We start from the raw sequence: 7,011 nt of genomic DNA, 5'->3' as shown, positions 1-7,011 counted from the left end.
ATTTGCCCAAACCCCCATGCAGTTTTCAAAATGTCTGAAATGTCGAAAATTTTACTCCTGAGCGTGATTTTTCAGCCGAATTCTGACTCTCTGCACCAATTTTCAGTTTCAAATTACGACTTTTTATACCGAAAATATGCCAATTACTGAAAACGGCGATGGGTCATATTTTGCCCAAACCCCCTGCAGTTGTCAAAATGTCTGAAATGTCGGAAATTTGACTCCTGAGTGTGATTTTTGAGCCGAATTCTGACTCTCTGCACCTATTTTCAGTTTCAAATTACGACGTTTCATACCGAAAATATGCCAATTACTGTAAACGGCGATGGGTCATATTTTGCCCAAACCCCCCTGCAGTTTTCAAAATGTCTGAAATGTCGGAAACTTGACTCCAGAGCGTGATTTTTTATCCGAATTCTGACTCTCTGCACCTATTTTCTGTTTCAAATTACGACTTTTTATACCGAAAATATGCCAATTACTGAAAACGGCGATGGGTCATATTTTGCCCAAACCCCCCTGCAGTTTTCAAAATTTCTGAAATGTCGGAAATTTAACTCCTGAGCGTGATTTTTGAGCCGAATTCTGACTCTCTGCACCTATTTTCAGTTTCAAATTGCGACTTTTATACCGAAAATATGCTAATTACTGAAAACGGCGATGGGTCATATTTTGCCCAAACCCCCCTGCAGTTTTCAAAATGTCTGAAATGTCGGAAATTTGACTCCTGAGCGTGATTTTGTATCCGAATTCTGACTCTCTGCACCTATTTTCAGTTTCAAATTACGACTTTTTCTTCCGAAAATATGCCAATTACTGTAAACTGCGATGGGTCATATTTTGCCCAAACCCCCCTGCAGTTTTCTAAATGTCTGAAATGTTGGAAATTTGACTCCTGAGCGTGATTTTTGAGCCGAATTCTGACTCTCTGCACCTATTTTCAGTTTCAAATTACGACGTTTCATACCGAAAATATGCCAATTACTGTAAAACGGCGATGGGTCATATTTTGTCCAAACCCCCCTGCAGTTTTCAAAATGTCTGAAATGTCGGAAATTTGACTCCAGAGCGAGATTTTTTATCCGAATTCTGACTCTCTGCACCTATTTTCTGTTTCAAATTACGACTTTTTATACCGAAAATATAACAATTACTGAAAACGGCGATGGGTCATATTTTGCCCAAACCCCCCTGCAGTTTTCAAAATTTCTGAAATGTCGGAAATTTAACTCCTGAGCGTGATTTTTGAGCCGAATTCTGACTCTCTGCACCTATTTTCAGTTTCAAATTGCGACTTTTATACCGAAAATATGCTAATTACTGAAAACGGCGATGGGTCATATTTTGCCCAAACCCCCATGCAGTTTTCAAAATGTCTGAAATGTCGGAAATTTTACTCCTGAGCGTGATTTTTCAGCCGAATTCTGACTCTCTGCACCAATTTTCAGTTTCAAATTACGACTTTTTATACCGAAAATATGCCAATTACTGAAAACGGCGATGGGTCATATTTTGCCCAAACCCCCTGCAGTTTTCAAAATGTCTGAAATGTCGGAAATTTGACTCCTGAACGTGATTTTTGAGCCGAATTCTGACTCTCTGCACCTATTTTCAGTTTCAAATTACGACGTTTTCATACCGAAAATATGCCAATTACTGTAAACTGCGATGGGTCATATTTTGCCCAAACCCCCCTGCAGTTTTCAAAATGTCTGAAATGTCGGAAATTTGACTCCTGAGCGTGATTTTTTATCCGAATTCTGACTCTCTGCACCTATTTTCAGTTTCAAATTACGAAGTTTCATACCGAAAATATGCCAATTACAGTAAACGGCGATTGGTCATATTTTGCCCAAACCCCCCTGCAGTTTTCAAAACGTCTGAAATGTCGGAAATTTGACTCCTGAGCGTGATTTTGTATCCGAATTCTGACTCTCTGCACCTATTTTCTGTTTCAAATTACGACTTTTTATACCGAAAATATGCCAATTACTGTAAACGGCGATGGGTCATATTTTGCCCAAACCCGTCTGCAGTTTTCAAAATGTCTGAAATGTTGTAAATTTGACTCCTGAGCGTGATTTTTGAGCCGAATTCTGACTCTCTGCACCTATTTTCAGTTTCAAATTACGACGTTTCATACCGAAAATATGCCAATTACTGAAAACGGCGATGGGTCATATTTTGTCCAAACCCCCCTGCAGTTTTCGAAATGTCTGAAATGTCGAAATTTGACTCCAGAGCGTGATTTTTTATCCGAATTCTGACTCTCTGCACCTATTTTCTGTTTCAAATTACGACTTTTTATACCGAAAATATGCCAATTACTGAAAACGGCGATGGGTCATATTTTGCCCAAACCCCCCTGCAGTTTTCAAAATTTCTGAAATGTCGGAAATTTAACTCCTGAGCGTGATTTTTGAGCCGAATTCTGACTCTCTGCACCTATTTTCAGTTTCAAATTGCGACTTTTATACCGAAAATATGCTATTACTGAAAACGGCGATGGGTCATATTTTGCCCAAACCCCCCTGCAGTTTTCAAAATGTCTGAAATGTCGGAAATTTGACTCCTGAGCGTGATTTTGTATCCGAATTCTGACTCTCTGCACCTATTTTCAGTTTCAAATTACGACTTTTTCTTCCGAAAATATGCCAATTACTGTAAACGGCGATGGGTCATATTTTGCCCAAACCCCCCTGCAGTTTTCTAAATGTCTGAAATGTTGGAAATTTGACTCCTGAGCGTGATTTTTGAGCCGAATTCTGACTCTCTGCACCTATTTTCAGTTTCAAATTACGACGTTTCATACCGAAAATATGCCAATTACTGTAAACGGCGATGGGTCATATTTTGTCCAAACCCCCTGCAGTTTTCAAAATGTCTGAAATGTCGGAAATTTGAATCCAGAGCGTGATTTTTTTATCCGAATTCTGACTCTCTGCACTTATTTTCTGTTTCAAATTACGACTTTTTATACCGAAAATATAACAATTACTGAAAACGGCGATGGGTCATATTTTGCCCAAACCCCCCTGCAGTTTTCAAAATTTCTGAAATGTCGGAAATTTAACTCCTGAGCGTGATTTTTGAGCCGAAATCTGACTCTCTGCACCTATTTTCAGTTTCAAATTGCGACTTTTATACCGAAAATATGCTAATTACTGAAAACTGCGATGGGTCATATTTTGCCCAAACCCCCCTGCAGTTTTCAAAATGTCGGAAATGTCGGAAATTTGACTCCTGAGCGTGATTTTGTATCCGAATTCTGACTCTCTGCACCTATTTTCAGTTTCAAATTACGACTTTTTCTTCCGAAAATATGCCAATTACTGTAAACGGCGATGGGTCATATTTTGCCCAAACCCCCCTGCAGTTTTCAAAATTTCTGAAATGTCGGAAATTTAACTCCTGAGCGTGATTTTTGAGCCGAATTCTGACTCTCTGCACCTATTTTCAGTTTCAAATTGCGACTTTTATACCGAAAATATGCTATTACTGAAAACGGCGATGGGTCATATTTTGCCCAAACCCCCCTGCAGTTTTCAAAATGTCTGAAATGTCGGAAATTTGACTCCTGAGTGTGATTTTGTATCCGAATTCTGACTCTCTGCACCTATTTTCAGTTTCAAATTACGACTTTTTCTTCCGAAAATATGCCAATTACTGTAAACGGCGATGGGTCATATTTTGCCCAAACCCCCCTGCAGTTTTCTAAATGTCTGAAATGTTGGAAATTTGACTCCTGAGCGTGATTTTTGAGCCGAATTCTGACTCTCTGCACCTATTTTCAGTTTCAAATTACGACGTTTCATACCGAAAATATGCCAATTACTGTAAACGGCGATGGGTCATATTTTGTCCAAACCCCCCTGCAGTTTTCAAAATGTCTGAAATGTCGGAAATTTGACTCCAGAGCGTGATTTTTTATCCGAATTCTGACTCTCTGCACTTATTTTCTGTTTCAAATTACGACTTTTTATACCGAAAATATAACAATTACTGAAAACGGCGATGGGTCATATTTTGCCCAAACCCCCCTGCAGTTTTCAGAATTTCTGAAATGTCGGAAATTTAACTCCTGAGCGTGATTTTTGAGCCGAATTCTGACTCTCTGCACCTATTTTCAGTTTCAAATTGCGACTTTTTATACCGAAAATATGCCAATTACTGAAAACGGCGATGGGTCATATTTTGCCCAAACCCCCCTGCAGTTTTCAAAATGTCTGAAATGTTGGAAATTTGACTCCTGAGCGTGATTTTTGAGCCGAATTCTGACTCTCTGCACCTATTTTCAGTTTCAAATTACGACGTTTCATACCGAAAATATGCCAATTATTGAAAACGGCGATGGGTCATATTTTGCCCAAACCCCCCTGCAGTTTTTCAAAATGTCTGAAATGTCGGAAATTTTACTCCTGAGCGTGATTTTTGAGCCAAATTCTGACTCTCTGCACCTATTTTCAGCTTCAAATTACGACGTTTCATACCGAAAACATGCCAATTACTGAAAAACGGCGATGGGTCATATTTTGCCCAAACCCCCCTGCAGTTTTCAAAATGTCTGAAATGTCGGAAATTTGACTCCTGAGCGTGATTTTTGAGCCGAATTCTGACTCTCTGCACCTATTTTCAGTTTCAAATTACGACGTTTCATACCGAAAATATGATAATTACTGTAAACGGCGATGGGTCATATTTTGGCCAAACCCCCCTGCAGTTTTCAAAATGTCTGAAATGTCGGAAATTTGACTCCTGAGCATGATTTTTTATCGGAATTCTGACTCTCTGCACCTATTTTCAGTTTCAAATTACGAATTTTTATACCGAAAATATGCCAATTACTGAAAACTGCGATGGGTCATATTTTGCCCAAACCCCCCTGCAGTTTTCAAAATGTCTGAAATGTCGGAAATTTGACTCCTGAGCGTGATTTTGTATACGAATTCTGACTCTCTGCACCTATTTTCAGTTTCAAATTACGACTTTTTATACCGAAAATATGCCAATTACTGAAAACGGCGATGGGTCATATTTTGCCCAAACCCCCCTGCAGTTTTCAAAATGTCTGAAATGTCGGAAATTTTACACCTGAGCGTGATTTTTGAGCCAAATTCTGACTCTCTGCACCTATTTTCAGTTTCAAATTACGACTTTTTATACCGAAAATATGCCAATTACTGAAAACTACGATGGGTCATATTTTGCCCAAACCCCCCTGCAGTTTTCAAAATGTCTGAAATGTCGGAAATTTGACTCCTGAGCGTGATTTTTTATCCGAATTCTGACTCTCTGCACCTTTTTTCAGCTTCAAATTACGAAGTTTCATACCGAAAATATGCCAATTACTGAAAACGGCGATGGGTCATATTTTGCCCAAACCCCCCTGCAGTTTTCAAAATGTCTGAAATGTCGGAAATTTGACTCCTGAACGTGATTTTTGAGCCGAATTCTGACTCTCTGCACCTATTTTCATTTTCAAATTACGACGTTTCATACCGAAAATATGATAATTACTGTAAACAGCGATGGGTCATATTTGGCCAAACCCCCCTGCAGTTTTCGAAATGTCTGAAATGTCGGAAATTTGACTCCAGAGCGTGATTTTTTTTCCGAATTCTGACTCTCTGCACCTATTTTCGGTTTCAAATTACGACTTTTTATACCGAAAATATGCCAATTGCTGAAAACGGCGATGGGTCATATTTTGCCCAAACCCCCTGCAGTTTTCAAAATGTCTGAAATGTCGGAAATTTGACTCCTGAGTGTGATTTTTGAGCCGAATTCTGACTCTCTGCACCTATTTTCAGTTTCAAATTACGACGTTTCATACCGAAAATATGCCAATTACTGTAAACGGCGATGGGTCATATTTTGCCCAAACCCCCTGCAGTTTTCAAAATGTCGGAAATTTGACTCCTGAGCGTGATTTTTTATCCGAATTCTGACTCTCTGCACCTATTTTCAGTTTCAAATTACGACGTTTCATACCGAAAATATGCCAATTACTGAAAACGGCGATGGTTCATATTTTGCCCAAACCCCCCTACAGTTTTCAAAAATGTCTGAAATGTCGGAAATTTTACTCCTGAGCGTGATTTTTTAGTCAAATTCTGACTCTCTGCACCTATTTTCAGTTTCAAATTACGACTTTTTATACCGAAAATATGCCAATTACTGAAAACGGCGATGGGTCATATTTTGGCCAAACCTTCCTGCAGTTTTCAAAATGTCTGAAATGTCGGAAATTTGACTCCTGAGCGTGATTTTGAGCCGGAATTCTGACTCTCTGCACCTATTTCCAGTTTCAAATTACGACGTTTCAATACCGAATATATGCCAATTTCTGTAAACGGCGATGGGTTCATATTTGCCCAAAACCCTCCTGCAGTTTTCAAAATGTCTGAAATGTCGGAAATTTGACTCCTGAGCGTGATTTTTATCCGAATTCTGACTCTCTGCACCTATTTTCAGCTTCAAATTACGACGTTTCATACCGAAAATATGCCAATTACTGAAAACGGCGATGGGTCATATTTTGCCCAAACCCCCCTGCAGTTTTCAAAATGTATGAAATGTTGGAAATTTGACTCCTGAGCGTGATTTTTTATCCGAATTCTGACTCTCTGCACCTATTTTCAGTTTCAAATTACGACGTTCATACCGAAAATATGCCAATTACTGTAAACGGCGATGGGTCATATTTTGTCCAAACCCCCTGCAGTTTTCAAAATGTCTGAAATGTCGGAAATTTGACTCCAGAGCGTGATTTTTGAGCCGAATTCTGACTCTCTGCACCTATTTTCAGTTTCAAATTACGACTTTTTATACCGAAAATATGCCAATTACTGAAACGGCGATGGGTCATATTTTGCCCAAACCTTCCTGCAGTTTTCAAAATGTCTGAAATGTCGGAAATTTGAACTCCTGAGCGTGATTTTTGAGCCGAATTCTGACTCTCTGCACCTATTTCCAGTTTCAAATTACGACGTTTTTATACCGAATATATGC

Source organism: Procambarus clarkii, unplaced genomic scaffold (genome assembly GCF_040958095.1).
Source record: "Procambarus clarkii isolate CNS0578487 unplaced genomic scaffold, FALCON_Pclarkii_2.0 HiC_scaffold_108, whole genome shotgun sequence".
In the NCBI taxonomy this organism is placed as follows: Eukaryota; Metazoa; Arthropoda; class Malacostraca; order Decapoda; family Cambaridae; genus Procambarus; species Procambarus clarkii.
This window is presented reverse-complemented; position numbering follows the sequence as displayed.